Source organism: Hyla sarda, unplaced genomic scaffold (assembly GCF_029499605.1).
Source record: "Hyla sarda isolate aHylSar1 unplaced genomic scaffold, aHylSar1.hap1 scaffold_2675, whole genome shotgun sequence".
In the NCBI taxonomy this organism is placed as follows: Eukaryota; Metazoa; Chordata; class Amphibia; order Anura; family Hylidae; genus Hyla; species Hyla sarda.
The window spans coordinates 23,613-33,425 of record NW_026609369.1 but is presented as its reverse complement, the minus strand read 5'-3'; positions in this window follow the sequence as shown (position 1 = coordinate 33,425).

Sequence of the window (9,813 nt, the reverse complement as noted above, 5' to 3'; positions counted from 1 at the left end):
AAACCCTAATCCTAAACCCTAATCCCTAACACTGATCCTAAAAACTAATCCTAACCCCCTAATCTCAATGCCTAACACTATTCCTAACACCTAATCCCTAACCCCAAATCATAACTCTAACCCCTCAACCTATCCCTAAACCCTAATCCTAACCCCTGAACCTAACCACTAACAGTGATCAGCACTGAGAAGGGCTGAGAGTACTGAATTCAGAATGGTTCATAAAGTTCAGGCAGCTTGTTGATCTGTATGAGGCAGTGAAAAGATATCTTCCCCTCTCTGATGAAATGCTCAATAACGTGAATAGGAGGTTTATATATCGTAAGATCCTTCTCGGTGAGATCACCAAAGCACTCTGCACTCCTGTCTTTACCCAATGCTGATGTGACTAGCAGTTGCATTGCACGGTCTAGTTCCACAGGGGAGTCAGTCGGTGTCTGGACAATGTCATGGAATATTTTTTGGAGAGTGGTGGGCAACTTTTGAGGGACAACAGATTCAGGGAGGCCCTTTTTGCATATGTTTTTACGTCTGTTTCTGTTGTCTAAGTCATCATTATGGTCGACAATCAGGGATTCCTGAGCTAGAAGAGAAGTAGTGGCGGTTCGCAATGTGTGGACTTTTGAGGCAATAGAAGTGCGGAAGGTCTCTAGATTGGACACTCGGGTTGTTAGTTGAGAAACATCTGCTTGAACAGGCACTAGGTCTCTGTGCCATTTATTTATTTTTTTCATGTGAAGAAGTGCCATTAGGTCTTGTAGCTCAGGGTGATTATTTAAAGTATTAGCGGCAGCCTCTGGGCTCGGAAGAATAGGTGTTTCACTAGAGCAATCTGGCTGGATGGTAGCAGGTTAGAAAGACGGTACAGGAGAGTGGTCACACATGTGGGATTTGGATCCCCGGGTCTTGAAAGGGCCACATGAGTCATCAGAGGAAGAGTGTGCTATTCAGCTGCTCTTCATGGAGCGGGCTTTTAACAGTGTTTTGAACATTTTTTTCTTCATTGGGGGGGGGGGGGGTGGTGGCTATCCCCCCCCCCCCCCCCAGTAGTCTGGAACCTCGCTGGTATCAGTGGAATCTTCCTCTGAAAAAAATGCTTGAGTCCATATGAAAGTACTGCACAGTGGTACTAAATTCAGAGGAGAGGAGTGGAAGACCATATGGAGTAGGTGCAGGGTGCTCTGATCTTTTTGGGTCAGTTTCAGGGCAATGAGAGGGGAACAAAGAACTTCTCTGTGAGAGGGGAGGTTGCCTGGTCCCCAAGAGGTTAACATTAGGTGAGGAGGCTTCTGGGAGGTCTGCAATAGGAGTAGCAGGAGGCACAGGACTCTGGTGGTGCTCTGGCTGAGACATTGGCGGTGCAGAGCAATGGAGTGGGAGCCCAGAAGGGGAAGAGGAGAGGCTGTAATCCTGTGCAGGAGCTGACATGCAGCGTGAGAGCAGTGGGAGCACAGGCTGGTCTCCAGCAGTGGTAGCGGCATCCAGGGCCGGTTTTAGGCTTAGCATGGCCCTAGGCAAAATCTAAAGAGGGGCTTCAAAAGTCGTAATAGTGCACTAACCAGATTTACACATTTTTGGTCACTTCAAATACCAAAAAAATATCTAAAAAGCAATTGAAAAAACAAAACAAAAATGTTACCGATAAAAACTACAATTCAAAGCACAAAAAAATACCCTCATACATCCCCATATACGGAAAAATAAAAGAGTAATAGGGATCAGAATAGTACCATTTTATATTTTTGCATAGTTCCCCCACATTAGGTTGGCAATATAGTTCCCCCACATTAGGTTGGCAATATAGTTCCCCAACATTAGGTTGACTGTATATTTCCCCCACATTAGGTTGCCAGTATAGCTTCACAAGATTAGGTTGGCAGTATAGTTCCCCCACATTAATTAGGTTGTAGTTCCCCCACAATAGGTAGGTAGTACAGTTTCCCCAAATTAGGTTGTAGTTCCCCAAATTAGGTTGGCAGTATAGTTCCCCCACATTAGGTTGCCAGTATAGCTTCCCAACATTATATTTGCAGTATAATTCCCCCCACATTAGGTAGGCAGTATAGTTCCCCCACATTACATTGGCAGTATAGTTCCCCCCCACATTAGGTTTGCAGTATAGTTCCCCCACATTAGGTTTGCAGTATAGTTCCCCACATTAGGTTTGCAGTATAGTTCCCCCACGTTATGTTGGCAGTATAGTTCCCTCCACATTAGGTAGGCATTATAGTTCCCTCCACATTAGGTAGGCATTATAGTTCCCTCCACATTAGGTAGGCATTATAGTTCCCTCCACATTAGGTAGGCATTATAGTTCCCTCCACATTAGGTAGGCATTATAGTTCCCCCACATTAATTAGGTTGTAGTTCCCCCAAAATAGGTAGGCAGTACAGTTTCCCCAAATTAGGTTGTAGTCCCCCACATTAGGTTGCTAGTATAGCTTCCCAACATTATGTTTGCAGTATAGTTCCCCCACTTTAGGTTGGCAGTGTAATTCCCCCCACATTAGATTATAGTTCCCCCACATTTGGTTGGCAGTATAGTTCCCCCACATTAGGTAGGCAGTATAGTTCCCCCACATTACGTTGGCAGTTTAGTTCCCCCCCCCCCACATTACGTTGGCAGTATATTTCCCCCCACATTAGGTAGGCAGTATAGTTCCCCAACATTAGGTTTGCAGTATAGTTCCCCCACATTAGGTTGGCAGTATAGTTCCCACACGTTATGTTGGCAGTATAGTTCCCTCCACATTAGGTAGGCATTATAGTTCCCTCCACATTAGGTAGGCATTATAGTTCCCTCCACATTAGGTAGGCATTATAGTTCCCCCCACATTAGGTAGGCAGTATAGTTCCCCCCACATTAGGTAGGCAGTATAGTTCCCCCTCATTACGTTGGCAGTATAGTTCCCCCACATTTGGTTGGCAGTATAGTTCCCCCACATTAGGTTGGCAGTAAAGTTCCCACACATTAGGTCCCCCCTCTCCCCCTGCTTTTTCTATTTTTCATATTTCCTTACATGGCCGTGCTCGGCAGGAGTGGCGCCCCTGACGCCACGCAGAGGAGGCGGCAGCAGACGTCACTCGTCATATTATCCACACAGCCCACAAGATCCGCCGCATTACCTGAGCCTGCCGAGCGCAGCCAGGTAAGGAAATATGAAAAAATAGAAAAAACAGGAGAAGTGTCCGGGCCCACCACTGTTTTAAAGTGGCCACGACCGGGCTGCAGCGGGCTGCTGATCCGCTACTGAGCAGCTAGCAGGGGCCCCCCTGGGGGATGGGGGCCCTAGGCAATTGCCTGGTTTTCCCCGCTCTAACGTTGGCCCTGACCGCATCAGCGGTGTGCCGGTGCCTCAGAGGGGAAATCTTCCCAGGAGCTTTTCATTATGGGCTCTGATGGGCTTTTGTGGCGGCAGGGGTGAGTGGTGTAGGGCTTCAGACAGCAGATGAGAGTGCCGCCGTGTCTCCAGTGTGGCGTACGTGATGACCAGAGAAAGTGAGTGGGTAACCTGCCACGGCCTGAGGTAAGGCGGTAACAGGCCGCGTTTGTAGCGGGAGATCAGCAGTCTCTGTTTGTGGCCAAAAGTAAGCCGTAAACTGCTGTGTAGCACCTTGGGGGTCTTGAGGGAGTCCCTCCAACTTTTTATATTACAGAGCTCTTACAGAGTGCAACCTGTAGCCAGCGTGTCAAGATGCGCCCCCTTTACCATAGATTTTGGGGTGAAATGATTGACAATATTACAATGTAAAATAGGTTGCACAAAAATCAAGCTCTGATATGGGTCTGTAGGTGGAAAATTGAAAGCGTTATGATTTATAGAAGGAGAGAAGGAAAAAACGAAGAGATCAAAAATGGCTTCGAACTCAAGGGGTTGAACCGTAAGGTCCATGGTTATATGTAAAAAAAAAAAAAGTCCCATCAAAACAAAAATGATACCGATAAAAACTACAGACAACTGCACACAAAAAAATTTGCCCTCACACATCACCGTATATGGAAAAAAAATAAAAAATAAAAGTTATAGGGGTCAGAAGATGACAATTTTAAACATACAAATTTTGGTGCATGTAGTTATAATTTGTTTTTTAAGTAGTATAATAAACCTACATAAATTGGGTATTTTTGTAACCGTATAACCAAATTTATCAACCCATGGAGGTCTGGATATGGAGTCACACTCAAAATAAAAGTGGAAAACCACACTACAGGTTGATCCAACTTTTGATGTAATGTTCGTAAAACAAGTCAAAATGAGGCTCTGTAGTGTGTGTGACCTCCACGTGCCCGTATGACCTCCCTACAATGCCTGGGAATGTTCCTGATGAGGTGGCGGACAGTCTGTGGTGCAACGTGGCGTTGGTGGATGGAGAAAGACATCATGTCCCAAATGTGCTCTATCGGATTAAGGTCTGAGAAACGGGCAGGCCAGTTCATAGCATCAATGCCGTTCTCTTGCAGGAACTGCTGACACACTCCAGCCACATGAGGTTTAGCATTGTCTTGCATTAGGAGGAATCCAGGGCCAACCGCACCAGCAAATGGTCTCACAAGGGGTCTGAGGATCTCATCTCGGTAAGCACATGGAGGGCTGTGCGGCCCCCAAAGAAATGCCTCCCCACACCATTACTGACCCACCGCCAAACCGGTCATGCTGGAGGATGTTGCAGGCAGCAGAACATTCTCCACGGCATCTCCAGACTCTGTCCCATCTGTCACATGTGCTCAGTTTGAACCTGCTTTCATCTGTGAAGAGCACAGGGCGCCAGTGGCAAATTTGCCAATCTTGGTGTTCTCTGGCAAATGCCAAACATCCTGCACGGTGTTGTGCTGTAAGCACAACCCCCACCTGTGGACATCGGGCCTCATACCACCCTTATGGAGTCTGTTTCTGACCGATTGAGTGGACACATGCACATTTGTGGCCTGCTGGAGGTCATTTCGCAGGGCTCTGGCTGTACTCCTCCTGCTCCTCCTTGCACAAAGGCAGAGGTAACGGTCCTGCTGCTGGGTTGTTGCCCTCCTACAGCCTCCTCAACAACTCCTGATGTACTGGCCTGTCTCCTGGTAGCGCCTCCATGCTCTGGACACTACACTGACAGACACAGCAAATCATCTTGCCACAGCTCGCATTGATGTGCCATCCTGGGTGAGCTGCACTACTTGAGCCATTTGTGTTGGCTGTAGACTCCATCTCATGCTACCACTAGAGTGAAAGCACCGCCAGCATTCAAAGTGACCAAAACATCAGCCAGGAAGCATAGGAACGGAGAAGTGGCCTGTGGTCACCACCTGCAGAACCACTCCTTTATTGGGGGTGTTTTGCTAATTACCTATAATTTCCACCTATTGTCTGTTCCATTTGCACAACAGCATGTGAAATTGATTGTCAATCAGTGTTGTTCCTGAGTGGACAGTGAGATTTCACAGAAGTGTCATTGACTTGGAGTTACATTGTGTTGTTTACGTGTTCCCTTTATTTTTCGAGCAGTGTAGTTGTTTGCTTCATCAGCTCTCTTATGTTGATTTCATCCAAAATGCAGAGTGCCTCACGCCATTGGGGGAGATTTATCAAAACCTGTCCAGAGGAAAAGTTGCCCAGTTGCTCATAGTAACCAATCAGCTCGCTTCTTTCATTTTTAACAAGGCCTCTGCAAAATGAAGGAAGCGATCTGATTGGTTGCTATGGGCAACTGGTCAACTTTTCCTTTGTACAGGTTTTGATAAATCTCCCCCATTGTGCCCAACACATGAGATAAGCCCCAATACCACTTAAATCCCTCCAATTAAACAGGTACCAGCCCAAAAATGTAACAGATTTCAAAAACTGAAGCCTTGGAAATGTTTTAGATCTAAAAGTTATAAAGCTACACAGTGGCGTTGCTAGGGTTGGTGTCACCCGGTGGTGTAGAAAAGGGTGTCACCCCCATACCTACCCCCTCCCCCCAGTAAGTTTTTAGCCTGTTGTGACAGACACCACTGTTGTAGCGCATTGTGAGAAATTCCAGTATATTAACCCCTTAAGGAACAGGGGTTTTTCCGTTTTTGCATTTTCGTTTTTTGCTCCTTGCCTTTAAAAAATCATAACTCTTTCAATTTTGCACCTAAAATTCCAAATGATGGCTTATTTTTTGCGCCACCAATTCTTCTTTGTAATAACGTCAGTCATTTTGCCCAAAAATCTACGGTGAAGGGGGAAAAAAAATCATTGTGCGACAAAATTGAAAAAAAATCGCTGTTTTGTAACTTTTGGGGGCTTCCGTTTCTCCTTAGTACATTTTTCGGTAAAAATGATACCTGATATGCATTCTGTAGTTCCATACGATTAAAATGATACCCTACTTATATAGGTTTGATTTTTTTCGGACTTCTGGAAAAAATCATAACTACATGCAGGAAAATTAATACGTTTAAAATTGTCATCATCTGACCCCTATAACTTTTTTATTTTTCCGTGTATGGGGCGGTATGAGGGCTCATTTTTTGTGCCGTGATCTGAAGTTTTTAACGGTACCATTTTTGCATTGATAGGACTTATTGATCGCTTTTTATTCATTTTTAAATTATATAAAAAGTGACCAAAAATGCACTATTTTGGACTTTGGAATTTTTTTGCGCTCACGCCATTGACCGAGCAGTTTAATTAATGATATATTTTTATAATTCGGACATTTCCGCACGCGGTGATACCATATATGTTTATTTTTATTTACACTTTTTTTTTATTGGAAACTTATTCAAACTTTTAATAGGGGAGGAGTTAAATGATCTTTATTCACTTTTTTTTTGCAGTGTTATAGGTCCCATAGGGACCTATAACACTGCACACACTGATCTCTTATACTGATCATTGTTATCCCATAGGGACCTATAACACTGCACACACTGATCTTCTATGTTGATCACTGGTTTCTCAAAAGAAACCAGTGATCAACGATTCTGCCGCATGACTGCTCATGCCTGGATCTAAGGCACTGAGCAGTCATTCGGCGATCGGACAGCGAGGAGGCAGGTAGGGGCCCTCCCACTGTCCTGTCAGCTGTTCGGGATGCCGCGATTAGCCGCGGCTATCCCGAACAGCCCGACTGAGCTAGCCGGGAACTTTCACTTTCACTTTTAGCCGCGCGGCTCAGCTCTGAGCGCGCGGCTAAAGGGTTAATAGCGCGCGGAACCACGATCGGCGCTGCGCGCTATTAGAGGCGGGTCCCGGCTTCACTTTGATGCCGGGCCCGCCGTGATATGACGCGGGGTTACTGTGTAACCCCGCGTTATATCAGAAGAGCAGGACCAAGGACGTACCAGTACGTCCTTGGTCCTTAAGGGGTTAATCAGATATACCAGTTGCCACAGAATAGGAAAGTGTTAAAGAAGTTTTCACCATTTAAATATACAGCTCCCAGAATTACTTAAAGGGGTACTCCACTGGAAAACATTTACTTTTAGATCAACTGGTGCAAGAAAGTTAAACAGATTTTTTAATTACTTCTATTTAAAATCTTAATCCTTACAGTACTTATAAGCTGTTGTATGCCCCACAGGAAGTTGTGTAGTTCTTTCCAGTCTGACCAAAGTGTTATTTGCTGACACCTATCAATATCAGGAACTGTCCAGAGCAGGATAGGTTTACTATGGGGATCTGCTCCTACTATGGACAGTTCTTGACATGACCACAGTGCTCTGTGCTGACACCTCTGTCCAAGAAAAGAAATTAAAAAAGAAAATAACTTCCTGTGAATCTCTTATACAGCAGATAATAAGTGCTGGAAGGATTAAGATTTTTAAATAGAAGTAATTTACAAATCTGTTTAACTTTGTAGCACCAGTTGATAAAAAATAAAAAAAATGTTTTCCAATAGAGTACCCCTTTGAGCAGTGGTGAGGTTATGCTGGGAGTTGTAGTTTCATTGACCTAACTGTAGAACTGACAAGCGACTACAGCTCTGATAGGACATAGTGAGGAGAATACACAATGATATCAGTGACTACAGGGGACGTCTTCTCTATAGTGAGGAGAATACACAATGATATCAGTGACTACAGGGGACGTCTTCTCTATAGTGAGGAGAATACACAATGATATCAGTGATATCATTGTGTATTCTCCTCACTATAGAGAAGACGTCCCCTGTAGTCACTGATATCATTGTGTATTCTCCTCACTATAGAGAAGACGTCCCCTGTAGTCAGTGACTACAGGGGACGTCTTCTCTATAGTGAGGAGAATACACAATGATATCAGTGACTACAGGTGACGTCTTCTCTATAGCTGGGATGTGGAATTTCTATTGCCCGACGCCCGGGACTAGCAGTTTTGGGCGCCGGGCAGGGGAATTTGTCCGGCCCTTAGCCCGGCTTCGGGCAAGCAGGGCCAGACCTGACAAGTGCGGCAGCGGCGGTGACGATCTGCAGTCTGTATGGAGCGGGCACCCGACTCCTGCCCGCTCCATACTCTGCAGCCTGTGTAAGCTGAAGCAGAGCAGGGGAGATGAGAAGCGGTGTATGTCTCCTCTCCCCTGCTCTGCAGACGTGCGGGGGGAGATGAGGGGGCGTGGCTTCTTGCTCCCCGTGCAGACCTGCGTCCGTTGCCTTCACTCCCCCCTGCTGTAGCTTCGGAGAGCTGAGGGGAGGAGGCGCGTCTGCACGGGGAGATGCTTGCGGCGCTCTGCAGTATGTATGGAACGGGCTCAGGATTCCTGCCCGCTCCATACTCTGCAGACCCCTGGCTGTTCTCAGTAGCCAGAGGCCGCTGCTAATAGCCAGCATGCGGCGATCACCGCTGCTGGCTATTAACCCTTTAGATCGCCGCTGTCAAAGCTGACAGAGGCGTCTAAAGGGAGATGTGAATGCTCCCTGGTGGGCTAGTGGGGTGGATGCCCCCCCCCCCCGCAGCGCGATCGCAGGGGGGCGATCCACTATGGAGGTAGTCGGAGGACTTACCACTGCTTCCTCCAGTCCAAGCTCTGTCATTGATAGATCCTGGCTGGACCAGGCTCTATCAATGGATCACAGAGCACACAGATTAATAGAGATCAATAGATCTCTATTCATCTGTCTGAGGAATCTACACTTTATAACACTTATAGGAGGAATCATTAAAGAAATAAATAAAATAAAAAAGTTTTAATAAAAGTTTGAAAGACACACATTAACCTAGTGGTCTTCAAACTGTGCCCCTCCAGATGTTACAAAACTACAATTCCCAGCATGCCAGGACAGCCGTTGGCTGTCCGGGCATGCTGGGAATTGTAGTTTTGCAACATCTGGAGGGCCACAGTTTGAAGACCGCTGCATTAACCCCTTCCATGTTAAAAGTTCAAATCACCCCCTTTTCCTATATAAAAACATGCAAACATGTTTACGGACGGGCGCACCGTGAAGGCGGTGGGGGATGCTGCGGAGCGTCTTTGTGTCACCCTGTGCGGGCCGCACCCCCCGCACCCGGGTGGCAACGCCACTGAAGCTACAACCATCCGGTCTGGATGAAGCCTCAGGAGCATTTACTGCATTCACAATGAGGACTGAATCCATCAGCCTCATCTCCTGTCCTCTGGGGACCTCTAGTGGTGGTTTGTAGTATAGTTTCCATCTCTCTTTATGTGCTGTAAAATCACTGCCAATCTTCATCTCCTATTAACCCCTGCAGTGAACTTTCAGGTGTTTTGCCTTTGATCAATTTAAAATCAATTTGTGGTTAAATCAGAAATTATTTTATTTAGAAACCTTATAATTGAAGCGCTAATTAATCGCCTGAACAGCTTGACCCCAGGACTCTTCTATATAGACGGGCTCCCGGTCGGCGGCTGTAACCATCA